Source organism: Schistocerca cancellata, chromosome 4, assembly GCF_023864275.1.
Source record: "Schistocerca cancellata isolate TAMUIC-IGC-003103 chromosome 4, iqSchCanc2.1, whole genome shotgun sequence".
In the NCBI taxonomy this organism is placed as follows: Eukaryota; Metazoa; Arthropoda; class Insecta; order Orthoptera; family Acrididae; genus Schistocerca; species Schistocerca cancellata.
Genome location: NC_064629.1, coordinates 724,607,472 through 724,627,195, shown reverse-complemented (window position 1 = coordinate 724,627,195; position 19,724 = coordinate 724,607,472). Strand labels below are relative to the sequence as shown.

The 19,724-nt window shown below is 43.3% G+C and overlaps 1 protein-coding gene across 1 annotated transcript in view; it reads left to right on the top strand.

The window, feature by feature from the left end:
- The first annotated feature begins 1,898 nt into the window (after positions 1 to 1,898).
- Positions 1,899 to 19,724, top strand: part of LOC126183787 (SET and MYND domain-containing protein 4-like) — a 187,201-nt gene continuing 169,375 nt past the window's right edge. Inside the window, exon 1 of the mRNA XM_049926026.1 lies at positions 1,899 to 1,924. The gene's annotated coding sequence lies outside the window, so the exon portion shown is untranslated. The remainder of the gene's footprint in view (positions 1,925 to 19,724) is intronic.

The window sequence follows — 19,724 nt, the reverse complement described above, 5'->3', positions numbered from 1 at the left end:
TGAGCACGGGTGGTTTCGGGTTCATATTTATAAGCCCTTTCTTTTGAAACTTATTGAACAGGCTGCCGGAATTAGTTAGAGTACGCCGGATTTCATTTTGCAGTTCAGCAGTAGGATCTACGGTAACCTCAGTGATGTCGTTTTCCTCAAAAAACTTTACAGTTTTCTCTATATATTCATTTTTATAAGCCACGACAACGGTGTTACCTTTGTCACTCTTAGTGACTAAGGCGTCGTGCTCTCTAAGTTTATGATTAATGTTTTTAACTATACTATATTCGCCCGACTGACTATTAGGAGATAATTTAATTTCTTTTTCTATTATGTTATTACATTCGTAGCCACATTTAACTTGCTCCGTTTTCTCTAATTTCAGAGATTCTAAGCCGGTTTTTAGATCTACAATGAGATTACAGATAACTGGATATTTATCGAGTTTAGAAGGCAAGTTATATTTAAGGCCTTTACACAATAAGTCACTCTCAGCCTGCGTAAAAGTGATATTAGTTTTATTTAGTACTCTTTCGTAAAATAGGTGCTTGCCACTATAGTCTGCTGTATTAACACTTTTACTTGTGGTTCTATTACTAAACTTCAAAAGCTTTCTTTCATGTCTAGCCTTGATTTCTTCTTTACGATTAAAGATAATACTATTTATATAATACTATTTAAAAATAATACTATTTAACAGGTGGTCAATTTGAAAATTACAAAGATCTTTAAAAGCCTACTTTGCGTGTTATGTTTTCGTGTGACACTAGATTCAAACTCTAATACTCTGAGAGAGAAGTAAGGTGAGTCAGCTGTCTATCCAGCAATGCCACTTGGCTTGCATTGCACAGGAAGACGTGCATATATCCTCCAGAGTTCTTAGTAGGAAAGAAAAGTTACGAAGTGAGGCAGTGTCGTGTGAAACTGGGATGAATAGTAATTGAAGTGGGAAAGCTGAAAGTGATGTGATTCTAACGTTGTGACTATTCTTTGTGTTGTATTCTATGTTGCCAGTGTGGTGTATTTCATGTAATTTAAGTATGTGTGGTTTGCATGGGAGAGTAGCAAGATAGGATCAGAGGCAGTGGGTTATGCATGTTCCTTTTTGTACCGCTCGGTCTGGAGGAAATTTTCGTGATGATGGGTGTGAGAGTCGAAGTGTGAGATATAGCAAAAGATCCACCATCCTCTCCAGAAAGTGCACTGTAGTGTTAGATAATTACGAGACCATAAGATAGAGAATCACCAATGTAAAGCCATTCCCACTGGGCGGAGTTTCTCATGTGTAATTGTATAAAATGTAATGGTGTGTTTAGGTTATAGAATTTATCGGAATAAAAAAGATAGTGAAAAGAAAAAGATTGGTGGCCTTGTTCTTCGAATAGTGTGTAGTCGTGATACCCAGAATTTATAATGTGTGCGCCATTCATATTCAGTGCGATGGCCACATGTTGGTAAAAGCCGTTGGGTAAGTAAGAAAATGTGGTATTGCCAGAGCGTAGTGAACAATCAGAGTTGTGTAAGTTACTAATAGTCAGATGTGCGTTATCCGTTTCCGTTGCGTAATATTCAAACAGGAGAATAAATTGTAGCTTAATTGTGAGTACTAGAGCTCATAATCAGTCACTGATGTTACTCGATAAATAAGAATAAATACACACGCTTGGCAGACCACTCATCTTGCAGGCCTGACTGCTTGATGCCACAGTATGAGCAAGGCATGTGGGTGTCTCTCAAGAGGAAGAGAGACAGTAACTGCATCTCTGAATTAGTTGTGATCGGGATGAGCAGCGAAATTAGGAGGAGGCAGAGGTGGTGGCGGTGGCGTTTGGCGTTTCTGTGGGGACGCGATCATGTGAGCTGCTATTTCTGGACGCCGGGTCGCGGATGGCCGCAGTCCGCTCGTGGTCGCCGGCCGGAAGGGACAGCCGAGGTACGTCGCCTCAGCTCGCCGTCCGCAAGTCGCGAAGCGCGGCTACCGCCCTACGTTTCGGCTCCATCCGTTTCTGCCACGAATCGGAATACTTCCGCAATACGGACTTCCGTGTACACAAGCTGTCTTCGTTTCTCTGTGACGATGTCTGCAGGCGCTGTGCTGTCGCATTATGTAACAGACACCGCAGTGATGTTTTAGGCTGTTGAGTGCACTGTGGGAGAAACAATTTCGTGTTTCTACGTTCTTTAACTGTTCAGCTAACACTCCACTTTTGTGAAGTAACAAACGCCGCTGCGTGCGAAATGTAACATCTCGTTCTGTTTCTTCTCTGATCATAATAGTTTTATTGTGTACAGGGTACAAACGGTAACTGTTTACAACGTACCACAGTGGTGTAGGAGGAAGTCGAGACTAATAAATGGGTACAGCGCCGTTTTCGTCTATGAAGCCGGGAAACAACCTCAAACTGGCTTACGAAAGCCGCCGCAGCTAAGGCGCATGCACGTAGCGCGAGGCTTTGAATATCCTCTCGTCCTCTTAAGCCATCAACTTGAGCAGTCATACCCGTTTGAAGCTCGTTTCTTTATTTCGCTAAAATCGTCCTTGAATATTAAACATTCGTTCTTGTTGCACTTGCAACTGCAAAACTGACATTAGTACAAATTTTACCTCAAAATATTGTAAATTTTTAACGGTGTTAAATTAAATATTAAATCGTTTTATGTCTGTGGTGTTCTTACGACGAGACTATTGTTCTTTTAAGGGTCAAGTTTAGGTCTAACTGTAAACGTAATTAGTTTTTATAGTTGCCGTTGTTGTAGTCTTCAGTCCGAAAACTGGCCTTATCCATAACTTTGACAAAAGTCTTTTTTCTTTTAATATCATTACTCTCACTAGGAATTTTTAATTACTACTGTTAACGAAATACAAAATTTCAAATTCTGAGTGACTAAGCCGATGGCGTAAGTGTACAAGAGTAGACCACAAGAGTGCTACATCAAACTGTTCGTACCAACTTCTTCTACACCACTGTAGTGCGGTGTAAACAGTTGTTGTTTACATCCTGTACATCTACAGGGTAAATCCGAACCACATCACAAATAATGTCAGAGGTTATTCACAATCCTTTACTGAGTATTTTGGTAGCAAGGACCCGTCGTATTGGGTGACTCGTTACAGGGTAATAATGTAATTGTGATTTATTCGGCTTGTCGTCCCTATTACCTTCGTTTCTGTAAAATACCTTCGCAACTGTGAAAAAGCCTGTAATATGCACATATCACACGCACGACATAGAACACAGAGTAATGCAGCACAGCTTGAAAACAGATAAAACGCAACTGTATTGAATGCAAGTTTGTCGGCGAAGAGTAAAGTGCGCATCAACATATAGTGCCATGATCAACTGGGGAAATTTGTTTCCAAACAAGACGCACAGCATATACGGTCGACATTTGCACCTTTGTGTAGATATTGTCGGAGCAATACAGCTACAAACTAAGTAGGGGTAAGAAGACAAACGAAATGCAATTACGCTATAATAAAATTGCGGGATCTACAGGTCTCTCATACCAAAATATTCAATAAATATCTCTAAAAAACTCCGAAATTTTATCTGTGCAGCTCGACTTCCACAATAACAATCTCAGCGTTTCAAACATACGAGTTACGCCAAAGTTATCTCACCTGCATTTTGTACGACATGCAACAAATAAGTGCTAATTATATTAATTCAGTGTTCATTAATGCTTTGTATAATAAATTAATATTTACGAGAGAGAAACGCAAACTGTAAATATTCCAGCGTATATATTTTTCTTTTTCATCTGTTTTCGACTTGTAAGGCCATTATCCGACAATAACAGACTACCACTGTAAAAAACGATTGTCTATGGGTAAACAGCTTTGAAAAAATGTATGGTAGCTTAAGGACGTTCAAAGAAACGCGTAAAGTTGTCTTTTACAATGCAACGTTGAATCTAAGCGTACAGTAAATATAAAGGGTATCGGAGGACGGGGGGGGGGGGGGGGAGGGGGGGGGGGAGGGGGACGGTGGGGCAGGGGGAAAACGAAATATGATAAATAATATTGTTGGCAAGTATCTGCGCTATAGCTAAACTGAAATCTGTGACTAACAATTTGCCTATTGTTTTAAGATTCATATATCAGGGTAGCTTAGTTTATACGAATAATAACAAATATCAACAGAAGAATGTTTAAATGTTAAAAAAGTAGGGTATTTAGGAATGTAGTACATTGAAAAATTAAATAAATACGAAACAATGTAAATGTGAGACTTTGTTTAGGTGCGTGTTGAGCGAAGATCACAAGTACCAAATACAGTCTAACGGACCTTCTTCAGGCGAACAGAGGGCGAAGGGTGAACCTGCTGAAAGACATTGACACCAATAAAAATTTAGCACACTGCCCTCCGTTGATTTTAGATAATACAACACAGTATAGCAGCTTACATCTGCAAAACTTTACGTAATTCCTTAAAATAGTTCTCATACTTCCAGACCGTTGATCTCACCCTACTCATTCACTTTCTTCTTTATTAATTCAATAATTTTCAGTGCATACTAAATATATGCATAACTTGCTGGTTTAATATATTTACTACGGTTATGCGGTATTTTTCGTATGCGGAATGTTCCAGGAGGAATGTTCTACATTCAGGGATATGACAGGAACGATCATTCTAAGCTAAAACTCTAAAATGCATACTTAAGAGCTAAGAGCACTTCTTCAACTTAGCTACTGTGAAACACATCTCTTCCACTTAACAAATGCGCTTAGCTCTTAAGGTAAACCTTTAAGAGCGCATGTTTACTAGATAATTTTTTCTTGTTTTTGTCCATATTGCTTCCTCTCAAAATATGGAAGGCAAGGAGCTTACAGTAGAAGAATTGTTTCATAGTATCGAAGATGAAGAAGTGCTCATAGCTACTAACGTACGCATTTTAGAGCCCACATTTACTAGACTTTTTGCTTCGAATGCTGTTCCTGTCATATACCTGAATACTGACCATTCCTGCTGGAACACCCCGTATAGAAACCTGGCCTGATATACGTAACTTATTACAATACTTACAAATTTCAATTTTGTTATGCCACGGTTTTTAACAGGTAGCCAAATTTTTCTCATCTCTATACACCCGCCCGCTTGCACTCCATTATCTTGCTTAGTTTTGACACCGTCTGATGTTTGTTATTGTTGCACTGTCAGAGACCGCTGTTACTCTGTGATTTATCCTCCACACCTTCCGGGGTTAATACCTTTTCCTAAAGTTATTCAGCGATACACAGAGGCAACGATAGTCATTTGATGCGTTTGTGACTTCCCATGCCTGAAACCAATTAATAAGAAAAATAAAAACTGAAGAACAATCACGGGTTGTGTTTGATAAAAACAGTATATACTTAATTTATGCTTTATTATGTTGTTTTAAAAGAAACTAAAGTATTTATTAAAGTTTTAGATACTTTTTTTGCGACACTGATTAAAATATTCATTTTAACGAACAACAATACAGAATCTGTTTGCCGAAATATTTTCTGATGTGGTGATATGGAAACGGTGGCAAAATTTTCTGTGAAATTTATGGAAAAGGTGACGTACAGTTGTGGTTATTGGAGTATGTTTCCATCACTGTAATCAACACCTAAGCTCAGGGAAAGGAATCAAACGAAAAGCAAATAACTCCGAAACGAGCCACCAAAGACCATGTGTCCGTTGTAGCGAAGAACTCAGAAAATATTCCGGAACAACCTCCGAAATTTTGTCGATGGAATTCGTGTTCATCGTGTCTATTAGTAGCATCAATGATCAGGGAACAGGTGGTCACACCTTAAGAGCGTAATATAGAAGTCATTCTAATTAGTTCTTGTGATCGGTCCTACTATCCCATTATCCGTGATGAAATTACAACTTGCTCTTTACAAGCCAGATTGATCATTGTTGTGAATTTCACTGTCGCGCTATGCCACGAGGAGTGTTCAAATAGACAGACATTCCGGCAGTTGTTTTGACTCCGGTATACAGTGTGAGTCACCTAGCATGACCGCTGGATATATTTCGTAAACCACATCAAATACTGACGAATAGATTCCACAGACCGAACGTGAGGAGAGGGGCTAGTGTAATTGGTTAATACAAACCATAAAAAAATGCACGGAAGTATGTTTTTTAACACAAACCTACGTTTTTTTAAAATGGAACCCCGTTAGTTTTGTTAGCACATCTGAACGTATAAACAAATACGTAATCAGTGCCGTTTGTTGCATTGTAAAATGTTAATTACATCCGGAGATATTGTAACCTAAAGTTGACGCTTGAGTACCACTCCTCCGCTGTTCGATCGTGTGTATCGGAGAGCACCCAATTACGTAGGGATCCAAAGGGAACGGTGATGGACCTTAGGTACAGAAGAGACTGGAACAGCACATTACGTCCACATGCTAACAACTTTTTATTGGTCTTTTTCACTGACGCACATGTACATTACCATGAGGGGTGAGGTACACGTACACACGTGGTTTCCGTTTTCAATTACGGAGTGGAATTGAGTGTGTCCCGACACGTCAGGCCAATAGATGTTCAATGTGGTGGCCATCATTTGCTGCACACAATTGCAATCTCTGGCGTAATGAATGTCGTACACGCCGCAGTACATCTGGTGTAATGTCGCCGCAGGCTGTCACAATACGTTTGTTTCATATCCTCTGGGGTTGTAGGCACATCGCGGTACACATTCTCCTTTAACGTACCCCACAGAAAGAAGTCCAGAGGTGTAAGATCAGGAGAACGGGCTGGCCAATTTATGCGTCCTCCACGTCCTATGAAACGCCCGTCGAACTTCCTTTCAAGGGTCAGCCTAGTGTTAATTGCGGAATGTGCAGGTGCACCATCATGCTGATACCACATACGTCGACGCGTTTCCAGTGGGACATTTTCGAGCAACGTTGGCAGACCATTCTGTACAAACGCGATGTATGTTGCAGCTGTTTGGGCCCCTGCAATGAAGTGAGGACCAATGAGGTGGTCGCCAATGATTCCGCACCATATATTCACAGTCCACGGTCGCTGTCGCTCTACCCGTCTGAGCCAGCGAGGATTGTCCACGGACCAGTAATGCATGTTCCGTAGATTCACTGCCCCGTGGTTTGTGAAACCCGCTTCATCGGTAAACAGGTAGAACTGCAACGCATTTTCTGTTAATGCCCATTGACAGAATTACACTCGATGATTAAAGTCATCACCATGTAATTGCTGATGTAGCGACACATGAAACGGGTGAAAGCGGTGACGATGCAGTATGCGCATGACACTACTTTCACTCAGTCCACCGGCTCTCGCAATGTCCCGTGTACTCATGTGTGGGTTCATGGCAACAGCAGCTAACACACCAACTGCACCCGCTTCTCCTGTGACGGGCCTGTTACGGTCCCGTTTGCGTGCTACGACCATACCTGTTGCATACAGTTGGCGGTAGATATTTTGCAATGTGCGGCACGTTGGATGCTCTCTGTCCGGGTACCGTTCTGCATACACCTTGTAGGCTTCAGCTGCATTTCGTCGACACTCGCCATAGATGAGTATCATCTCCGCCTTTTCAGAGTTCGAATACACCATGGTCATAGTTCCTACAACACTACACTATCACAGACGTCCGGTAACACGGTGTACTACAGTTAGTCTGCGTGCGGAGACGAATGCAGAATAACAATAGCAGCAAGCGCTACATGCGGACACTGCGACAGCTAGACCAAACCACACCAGTGCACTACAGCCACACTCGTAAATACGGTCGTCATCGTAAACATGTCCCTGCAGATACTGCTCGCCAACCGTGGCCCGTGTTTGTTACAACACGCAAGTGAACGTCGGAGGTTTCAAGCGTCAACTTTAGCTTACAATATCTCCGGATGTAATTAACATTTTACAATGCAACAAACGGCACTGATTACGTATTTGTTTATATGTTCAGATGTGCTAACAAAACTAACGGGGTTCCATTTAAAAAAACGTAGGTTTGTGTTAGAAAACATACTTCCGTGCATTTTTGTATGGTTTGTATTAACCAATTACATTAGCCCCTCTCCTCACGTTCGGTCTGTGGAATCGGTTCGTCAGTATTTGATGTGGTTTACGAAATATATCAAGCGGTAACGTTAGGTGACTCACCCTGTATATAAAAACTCTCATTTTATATAACTGGATTGCACCTCACAGAATTAGTTCATTTTTTCTCCTAAGAGCCGTGTGAGAAAAACGGATTATCTACGTCTCACGAGGGTTATTCGCAAAGCAACATCCGATCGGTCGCGAAATGGAAACCAGAGTGAGAACCCTATGAAGCTTTGCGCATATGTATTGGTCAGTGTCACCAGAACGCCCGTTGGTGGCGTCGCGTCATTCTTTTCAGTTCTGAGCTCACAGTAAGCGTGTAAAAGTACCTAGAAAATAATGTCACCCGCCAAGTATGGGTGTTTGCTGAGAGATTTCCCTTGATTTCGCATAACCCTATGTAACCTAACTGTCATACATTTCATTTTTCATGACAATTCTGGACCGCACACTGCAAGGGCAATGAGGACACGTCTGCAGCGTTTCGGATGGGAAGTGTTTAATAACGCACCATACAGCCCGGACTTGGCTCCCTCTGATTTTTGTCTCTGCTGACATGAATCACTGGCTCTGAGGACAATATTTTGGCACAGACAACGAGCTTCAGACCAGAGTTGAGAATTGGCAGAAACCATAGGCAGCTGCCTTCTATGTCGAGGGCATTGGAAAGTTGGTACAAAGCTACAGTAAATGTCTGAGCGGCGACTATATAAAGAAGTAGCTGGAAGGTCTAGCCTAGCTAACTGTTGCAAATAAAATATTTTTGAGTTTAAGTGTGGTGTCGATTTCGCGACCGATCGGACCTTACTTTCCGAACAACCCTCTTACTTTTAGGGCCCTATTAAGAGCGTGTGTCACGTCAAAGACAATCATAGCGTCCAAACTATCTCACAAGGGAAGCCACGACGTTTGGAACGCGGATTTACTGTAAACTTCGTACACTCTTAGTACTCAATGAAGACAACAAAATGTGTAAGCAGTAGCGCGTACTTCTCAAGCGTTATTGAGAAAATCGGAAGATAATTTCTATCGTCGGATATATATATCTGTGCGTGGCCATTTTAACCATGAAGCGGCTGCACCCGAGTGGTGCCGGCACGGTAGCTCAGCATGTTCGGTCAGAGAGCTGGTTGGCCTCTGTAATAAAAAACTGAGTGGAAGGATCAACAAACGAACTTTAACGGATGTCATGTGACGTCCGCAACGACCAAACACAACGATCAACAACGAACAAAATGCACAAAAAAACAAAAAAAACGTGTTTGGTCAGAGCGTTAGATACCCTTTATAATAAAAAACCTCAGCGAACGGATCATCGACAAACTGAATGGGTATCATTGGACGTCCGCCCTGAAATAAATTCAACGAACAATATAGAACAAAACGTGTTTTTTATGTGTTTGGCGTTCAAGCCGCTGGATCGCTGGATCGATTTGCGTTCGTCAGTTCCTTTTTTATTTTCAACACAGTCATTTTCTTTATTATTTATATTACAACTGATATAATGGGGAAAGTACGTCTAATCGGATGAAATTTTATTAAATTTACAATGTTATTTGGCAGTCTACTAATTTTTATTATCGCAAATAATGTAATATTCATAACTATCTACTAGTAAACGACCAAATGCATAAAGTCATACTGAAAATGTATGCTTGTCCGTGATTTGAGAAATCCCTTATACCTGGAAGGAGCCCGAAACGACTTGTTACCTTCAAGTTTTGACCGGCACAGACGGCTTTCGAAGGATGTATAATTAATCGTCGCTTTCCACATTACGAGTACAAGTTGCAGGATGGTATTTTTCGTAAAAAGATGGAAAACATAAAGTTAAACGGCACCAGCCCCATTGAATAAATGCTATGTTTCCGCATACGCAAGGTCTTTTGACGTTTTCTGTGGAAAAACAAACCTTGCTGACATTTTCAAAAAAAAACTCTCTTTCAGACGATGGTTTGGAAGCAAACCATGCATAACGCAGTATTCCTTAAAAATCGGCGCTGATAATTGGTTATGCAGTATCGAGTGTATTTTAATAGCGGTTAAAAAAAATTTGTTCTATATTGTTCGCTGAATTTGTTCAGGCGGACGTCAGATGACACCCGTTCAGTTTGTTCGTTCATCTGTTCGCTCAGTTTTTTTTTTTATTGGAAAAGGAAGCTAACGCTCTGACCGAACACGCTGAGCTACCGTGGCGTCACCACTCGGCTGCAGTCGCTTCATGGTTAAAATCGCCACGCACATATATATATATATATATATTCGACGACCGAAATTATCTTGCGATTTTCTCAGTAACGCTTAAGAAGTACGGGCTACTGCTTACACATTTTGTTGTCCTAATGGAGTACTACGAGTGTATAAAGTTTACAGTAAATCTGCGTTCCAAACGTCGTGGCCTCCCCTTGTCAGTGACATACAAGAGTCTCGAAAGGAGAGGTCGACAATTGTGAATCACGGATTTTGACGAAATCTTGCATAGGTAAAGGAACTGACTTCTATTTAGGTTTGTTATTCGGCATACTGCAGTTGCCGGCCGTTGTGGCCGAGCGGTTCTAGGCGCTTCAGTGCGGAACCGCGCTGCTGCTACGGTCGCAGGTTCGAATCCTGCCTCGGGCATGGATGTGTGTGCTGTCCTTAGGTTAGTTAGCTTTAAGTAGTTCTAAGTCTAGGGGACTGATGACCTCAGATGTTAAGTCCCATAGTGCTCAGAGCCATTTGAACCATACTGTAGTTTTTGAGAAGATGACGAAGAAATTTTACTTTGACGCCTAAGTACTAATGTCTGTAATTGGTTGACAACCTGATCCGTTGGGCAAGGGTTGGATGCACTACACTCCATGCAGAATTTCATTCAGATCTGCGCCCGACAGTTACCTGCTCTGCTTGTTAGTTTCATCGTCTGATCGGATGCGTTTCATATGGTTCTAGCAGCTCCCCGTTACACTTGTGGTCGAGCCGCCAACGTATTTATGTATGTGTCCCATCGCACCCGATAGCTGAATGGTCAGCGTGACGGACTGCCGTTCTAATGGGCCCGGGTTCAATTCCCGACTGGGTCGGGGATTTTCTCCGCTCAGGGACTGGGTGTTGGGTTGTCTTCATCATCATTTCATACCCATCCAGAGGGCAGGTCGCCCATTGTGGCGTCGAATGTAGTAAGACCTGCACCAAGGCGGCCGGACCTGCCTCGGAAGGTGCCTCCCGGCCAATGACGCCATACGGTCATTTCCATTTTTTCCCATCGTAGATATACAGGGTGAACATTAATAAATGGTTCAAATGGCTCTGAGCACTATGGGACTTAACATCTATGGTCATCAGTCCCCTAGAACTTAGAACTACTTAAACCTAACTAACCTAAGGACAGCACACAACACCCAGCCATCACGAGGCAGAGAAAATCCCTGACCCCGCCGGGAATCGAACCCGGGAACCCGGGCGTGGGAAGCGAAAACGCTACCGCACGACCACGAGATGCGGGCAGAACATTAATAAAATCGACAAACTGCAGGGACGGATTTATGACTGGAAATGGAGGAAAAAAAGGTCCCATGAACACGTGTCCGGAAATACATCGTTGCCGCGGTAGATGACGCTTATACGAATGAAAGTTCTTCTGACAACGTGCCGTGTATTCCTTGTGTGTTGCAGGCTGTGCGATTAACGCATCGTACGGTATGCAGCGGAATGGTTCGGTATTCATTTCAGAAACAAACCGAAATGGTGTTTGTGTACGGCCAAGTAGATGGAAACGGTCGAGAGGCAGCATGGCTATGCCAAAACAAGTACCCTCACAGGCACCAACCACATCACACAACATTTCAAGTCGCCTCTCTGCACGTTCGTCTATCTGAAAGGACCCATGATCACACAAACACCCAAAAAGGACTTGAAATATTGTGAGATGTGGTTGGTGTCTGAGAGGGTATTTGTTTTGGTATTGCCGTGCTGCCTCTCGACCGTTTCCATCTGCTTGGCCATACATAAACACCATCTCGGCTTGTTCCCGAGATGAATACCAGACCATTCTGCTACTTACAGTACGCTGCGTCAATCACACAGCCTGCAGCACTCAAGGAACACACGGCACGTGGTCAGAGGAATTATTATTCGTCAGCGCCATCTCCCGTGGCAACGATGCATTTCCGTTCACTTGTTCATAGGACATTTTTCCTCCTTCCAGTCAGGAATTCGTCCCTGCAGTTATATGAAGATGGTATCTGTTCTTTCGGACATGAGGATGCACACGCACTGCACGAACTCCTACGGGACGCGGTAAGATTGTCTGCCGCGAGTAATGAGTGTAATGGGCAGGGCACTACGAATGTAGTGTGTGGACATTAAGGTGGGAATGTGGGTCTCACGGGGAGCGTGCAAGGGATAAACCCCTGAAGTCGCAGTATCCTCTGTGCCCTCGGTGGCTCAGACAGCCAGCACGGTATCTCAGCGTGTTCGGTCAGACAGTTAGCTGCCCTCTGTAATTAAAAAAAAAATGAGTTAATCGATCAACGACGAACTTAAACGGGTATTTTACGACGTCCGATCCGAGCAGATTCAACGAATGAAAGCGAACAAAATGAAAAAAAGGATGGATAGAGCGTCTGCCATATAAGCAGGAGATCCTGGGTTCGAGTCCCGGTCGGGGCACACAATTTCAACTGCCCCGTTGATGTATATCAACGCCTGTCGACAGCTTACGGCCTTGATTTAATTATCATTTCGTCCCTGCGGTTTGTCGGTTTTACTAATGTTCACCCAGTATACGTATGCTGTTTGGATGTCACTGCCCTATGTCACAGCCTAATATTAGTCTTGCCTCCGTCTTGCTCTGACAGGAAAGTCTTTTGAGCACCGTGCATCTGCCAAAACAGTTGGACACCCTTTCTAAGCTGCATGCGTATGTGATCCTCTGCAATTCGTGGCTGTAATGACACTTTAAAAAATTTTCACGTGATCCGTAAGATAGCTCAACAACAGGTACGTGTTTGCGATCTGTGTCACAGGGCAGAAATGTGCATTAATATAGTTTCTGGACTGTGGCCAACCTGAACAAGTTTGTACGTTTCTTGCTATATGATGTTCCACGGATCGACGACATCTCTTAATACTTCACAAACCGATGAAATGTTTTGCATGTCAGAAAATGCAAATGGCTGAGTATTTTCGTGTATACTTAGTATTCGTACCATTTTTACCTATGGAGATATTGTGTTTTTAGTTTTTTTAACAACATCCTGGAGCTCTTAATTAAAAAAGGAGAGTAGTGATATAATTCCCATTGAAGCCTACAGGGGATACTACCAAAACAAGACAGCAATGTGGTAAATAAAACCGGCACGGTGTAATTTTCTTCCACATTATCTCATGTCTGCGTGGACAATACAGCCGCAGCTAAGTTATGCTGGCAATATACCTCTTTTGCAAATAAAGGTGAACTGCTCGTGTTATCAAGTGTTATACCATTATACTTCTTCGTTTTAAAAACTCAAATGACCTTAAGAGAAATATTTTGTTCAATTTAAAAGAAAATGTACTTGGACTGTTAACTGTCAAATCTGTCAATTTTCTTACAATAGCTTATTTCATTTCGCAATGTATATTTTGAATCATAGCTTTATCTTTATTATTTAAACTGTCCTATGACAGATTTAAATCGCGCTGGGTTCCGACGGAAACATGTATCTGCGAATGCCACTGCATTTATGCGTACAGCATGCTAAATGTCTTTCTCCATGAATCAACTTACATGTAATGTCATGAAATACAATACAATAGCTTATTTCATTTCGCAATGTACATTTCGAATCATAGATTTATCTTTATTATTTAAATTGTCCTATGAAAGACTTAAATTGCCCTGGGTTGCGACGGAAACATGTATCTGCGAATGCCACTGCATATATGCGTACACCATGCTAAGTGTATTTCTCCATGAATCAACCTACATGTAATGCCATGTAGGTATGTATTCGCAGCTTGGTATATAAGTGACTGGAAACAAACGAAAATTTGCGCCACAACGACTAATTTTAATAGTCTAACAGTGCAGACAATTAATCCGATTCCGCCAGTAAACTGTGGTGCACTGCGTTGCGAAATTTGTCTCGCGCAGCATATCGCTCAGACAACGTGTCGCTACCGTCTCAGCCTTTAAAACTGCAACCGAATCTTGTGGCAGATAGCGTCGTATGGGGCAATCCGCAATAACGCGGTTGTCTCCCACGCACTGCCGAAGGCCGTATTCCCCCTCCCCCCCCCCCCCCCCAAGGTACGTGTATTCATGATGCATACAAAAGAGCGAATTCTTCCTCAAGCTACATGCCTGAGAGGTAACACGCGAGGACGCAGGATGTCTGTGACATACTGTTGTGGCGTCAGAGCCTCAATCACCACCAGCCGTGACCTGAAGTCATACCCGATGGATACCTACACCATGATGTTAAGCATAACAGCGATGCGTCTTCTCCAAATGATTGGAAGAGTGGGACCTCTCCCAAGGTTGTCGTCATACTCGCCTACTATGGTTATCCGGCATACTTCATGTCGCTGAAAACAATGTGATGCCATTCACCAGCAGTCCATGTGCGCCGATCATGGCGCGCCACTCCGTACGTAGCCGTTTGTTTTATGCTCTCAACGGCAGCTTATGCATGAGGCGGTAATTCCCTACCCCAGCTGCTGTTAGTGTCTGACCAATGATACAGGATGACTCAGAATGTTGCAGGGAGTTAAATACTTGTTCTCGACTAGCAGGCACAAATGAGAAGGAGTTCAGTGATTTTGGTGCACAATACGGCGATTCTCCCTTGTGGAGGTCTACGTGACCGACTGGAACCTTGACGACAAGTATTGCTGCCCTCACGTTCCCGTACAGACCAACATCGGGCCACGGTCAGATGCGAATGCCTCACAGATCTGGATAGGTCGGTCAAATGAAGATCCTGAATGGGGACCCTTTCAAACTAGGTCAGGTCCGGATAACGCTGTCTGACACAAGTACACATCTTCGTGTCCTTCACAGTGATCATTCAACATCTGACGCTGTTCACGCTCCGATATACACCCTCAGGCCTCATAAGAACACAAAAGACCGACAACACTAATGCACTCCAGTGGCCATCTTACCTCTCATAGAGTGTTGCACTTCAAATCGTTTACATACCCGCCGATGGCCCTCCCGGTTAGCCGAGCGATCTAACGCACGGCTTTCGGGAGTGGGAAGGAGCGCCTGGTCCCCGGCACGAATCCGCCCGGCGGATTTGTGTCGAGGTCCGGTGAGCCGGCCAGTCTGTGGATGGTTTTTAGGCGGTTTTCCATCTGCCTCGGCAAATGCGGGCTCGTTCCCCTTATTCCGCCTCAGCTGCACTATGTCGGCAGTTGCTGCGCAAACAAGTTCTCCACGTACGCGTACATCACCATTACTCAACCACACAAACATAAGGGTTACACTCGTCTGGTGTGAGACGTTCCCTGGGAGGGTCCACCGGGGGCCGAACCGCACAATAACCCTGAAAGAGTGGTTCGGTGTGGGGCGGCGGAGGGGTGAAGTGGACTGTAGTAGTCATCGTGGGGTTGTGGACCACTGCGGCTGCCGCAGGGACGGAGCCTCTCCATCGTTTCTAGGTCCCCGGTTAACATACAATACAATACAATACATACCCGCCGGTGGTTTGTAGGTGTACGAAGTTACGTTGACATCCGACCATGTCTTCTGGGTGCTTCACATTCTTTTGTAAGGCAGTGTATTTTGAAGAAACTGTTACGTAAAGAAAACTGGTAGTTTAAAATGTCAGTCTCACTTCGCTTCGTGATAATGAAATAATTGTCTTTCTTTCTATCATTGCCATAATTATTATAATTTTTTTTATGGGACTTAACTGCTGTGGTCATGAGTCCCCTAGAACTTAGAACTACTTAAACCTAACTAACCTAAGGACAGCACACACATCCATGCCCGAGGCAGGATTCGAACCTGCGACCGTAGCGGTCGCGCGGTTCCAAACTGTAGCGCCTAGAACCGCTAGGCCACTTCGGCCGGCTACTATAATGTTTCGAACCTAAGTGACTCAGGTTAGAGTCTGCACAGAAAATGAAGTCGCCGGCTATTTCCCGTCTGCTGGACTGTAGCTCGTACATTTCTGTGGAAGAAATGGGGCTAATATATCAAAGTTACTTTTAAAGCCTGCCGGCCGAGCGGTTCTACGCGCTTCAGTCCGGAACCGCGCTGCTGCTACGGTCGCAGGTTAGAATCATGCCTCGGGCATGGATGTGTGTGATGTTCTTAGGTTAGTTAGGTTTAAGTAGTTCTAAGTCTAGGGGATTGATGACCTCAGATGTTAAGTCCCATAGTGGTTAGAGCCATTTGAACCATTTTGAAGCCGGTACCAAAGTCATATCTACGTCCAGTCATGACTGAATCGATTTTAAACAGCTGAGGGGTGTGCAGAGTCGCGCTGCGTTCATATGGTATATTTATCTGTAAGACGAGTTTTCTGTCCTGTTCACTGCATTATGACCACTGCCCATCGCGAGCTTTTCGCGCATCGCTGTCGTGAGCATGCAAGGGAAGTGGTTGTAAGACAGTGAAACCACGAGTAGGCGAGAAGGTGTTGGGCGTAGAAATCGGAAACTTATCCGCTCTATAAAGCGATATATACGGCGATGTATAGCAGACGTAACGACGCAGTACAATACTCCAGCAGGCACAAATATTTCGGAGCACACCTTTCAGCGTACTTTGTTGAACACGGAGCTCCGCGCAAGACGACCTGCGACGTAGTAATTATGATGACCATACCTACACAAATAGTGTTCACTCACTTTGCAGTGATTTCTTCTTCTGCAGTGCGGTCCACGCGCCTTCCCTGTTAAAAAATAATTATGTTCCTGTACTGGAAGAGCTGTAGTAGAACCAGTAACATTAAATCCGGTGGATGCAACAATTTTTTTTCAGTATAAAGTTAACTAAGCGACTGATTGAAAGACAGTTTGTGAGTGGAAACTTCGATATAAATATAACAGCAGTTGTTTGATACGAAAAAGACACTGCAAGCCGGTGCTAACCTTAATTTCTAGTTTCAACACTCACATGCAATCAAAGTCACTTGTAATAGCTATCTTACGGTAATTAACCAAACCCGTTAACAAAAAGATTACCAAACAGGTTAACTGTGACAGAATGCTCGCTCAAGTATTAGACAACCCGACCACTATGCATTTTCCTTTTGCGGTCACGGCTTGTAAACATGCCACGCTGATTTTGGTTATTCGGAAGTAACAGTTTAAGTATTAAAATCAGAATTTCATGTGTTCCTTTTTCTCACACGTTCGCATCCAATTTTCAGCAATCTATGATCAAGTTTTAATCGTTCCTCTGCAAAATTATCCCACCTATTCAGAGATCCTTATATCTGCATCCGAACATGATGACGGCAGAGCTCCGAATTGACTCTTTATGCTTCACAAAGCAATTCCTTAGCCCATCCCACACTACAGAAATTCCATAAACATCAAACTAACTCCTTCTCTAAATAACAGAGTTATTTTAAAATGTTTGTTGTTTTCCCAGACCCCTAAACTCGCTAGTTGTAACTTACAATATTCCCCTCAGAGTATAACTCACTTTCTCTGTACAATCACAGTTGTCACACTAACTTGTACTCAGTTAATAAACATAACAATATTCATTTAAGATCTTACTTTTCATTCACACCACTATTCACATTAATAAACAAACTAACAATAATTAAATTGATCTATTACTTACTCCCGACCATGCCCACCACCACCCCACCCCGGATGGCGTCACATGTTTTCCTCAACCTGCACGTGGGTGCCCGTACCCTCCCCCTCCCCGCACCCCCCAACCCCCTCTCCCACCTACCCTATAGGCAGGAGTTTCGAATTTTGGCTGCAATATTGTCTAGATTCTCCAGCAACAAACCATGGGATCCTGCTGCGTCTATCACGCCTCCTTTCATACTCTTAAGGATCCATGAAGACATAATCAACCCAATTCCGCTATTTTGTGTGCTAGATGACCGTCGGAAGGACGGAGACAGTCCTTCGTGAGTATTATTCTTATGTACGGTACAGAACAACACATTACTTGTGTAATTAGGACCGATTGGTCTGATTAATTACGTAATTAGGACCGATCTTCACTTCAATTACCCAACCAAAATAAATAAAGTGCACTAACCTAACCTTCCTCTCCTGCATCTGGGTAGTTTCCATGTGTTGGTGAGTACACTTGGGCTTTCCATGCAGAAGGACCAAGGTTTAATCCCAGAAAGGGCACCGCCATTTTTAAGTTCCTGTCAATTCCAAGAGCCTCTGGTGGGATGATTGTGTTGTATAGGAGGACTTGGGCTTTCCGTCCAGGAGGACCAGGGTTCGAGTCCCAAAAAGAGCATCGCCATTTTTAACTTCCCGCCAATTCCCAGGTGGAGGGTGGGGTGGGACGTCAGCACAGTTTAGGGACAAAGAAATTCACACCATAATTCGACATTCTCGACAAAATTCGAAATTCCCGACAAAATTCGAAATTCCCGACAAAATTCGTAGTTCCCACCAATAAGGTAGGTGGGGGTAGGGGATGGGAGGGGGTAGGATGTGAGGACCAACTTGCAGGCTGAGGAAAACATAACGTCATCTGGGAGTGGGGTGTGGGTGGGTATGGTTGAGGTAATTAATTGACCAATATAACTAATTTGCATATCAATTTGATATCGAAATTGCACCAGGATCCACATTACCCTACTACTAGCGAGTACTTCCATCCTCTGCTCCGTAAGGACTGTGCATATCTGCCCTTCCCTCCCAAGAACAATGCTCCGACTCCTGTCCTCTCCACACAGTAACAAACATAAGAGTGTTCCCATTTGATGACAAACTGAAGCAGAGCAAAAAGTCTCTGCAGTGTGCACAGGTGCTGCCCTCTATGCAACACCTATCATACAGGCATTTTCACAGCTAAAAGCAACACGTTCACGTTCCAGTAAGAGGCGGAAAACCCGTAGTGTTGTCCCAGCTGGCCTATCCACAGCTATATTGACTACAGCGTTGCAAATGAAGGTAATAAAACTTCAACCCGACTCTCTTTTACCTCGATGTCTCTAATATATTGAAACCGTCCCCCTGTAGACCTGTTACCATGACAGCTTGGGTGCCATATTGTGTGCCTACCCTCCTGGCACAGCGTGACACTGTTCAATGACTTCCAGCGCCGTACGCTAAGGGATGGAAACATGGGTTGCTATGTGAAATATGCGTTTTATGACCCAGTCTACAAGCGCTCTCATTTTCTACACTCATTTTAGAAACACCATATATATAAGGAGCTGTGCTATTTACATTGGTACAAAGCATCTGAGCATGACTGACTCCGTCTTCTCTGGACATGGATTTTCGAACTGAGGATCTTACATGAGAATTTCTAGTGCATTATGCGATTGCTTTTCAGCAGCCACATTTACAGAATAACTAAATTATGTACCATCAGAATAACCAAAGCCCAATGTTTCTATAGAGGGGGAACCTGTCACAAGAAAACTGAGCCTGACCAACAAAAACTGATTTCATTTTTTGAATATACGACTGACAATTGTTCTAAAAATCATTCGCAATTTTTACCCTCGATATGTTGGCGAAAATACACGTTTA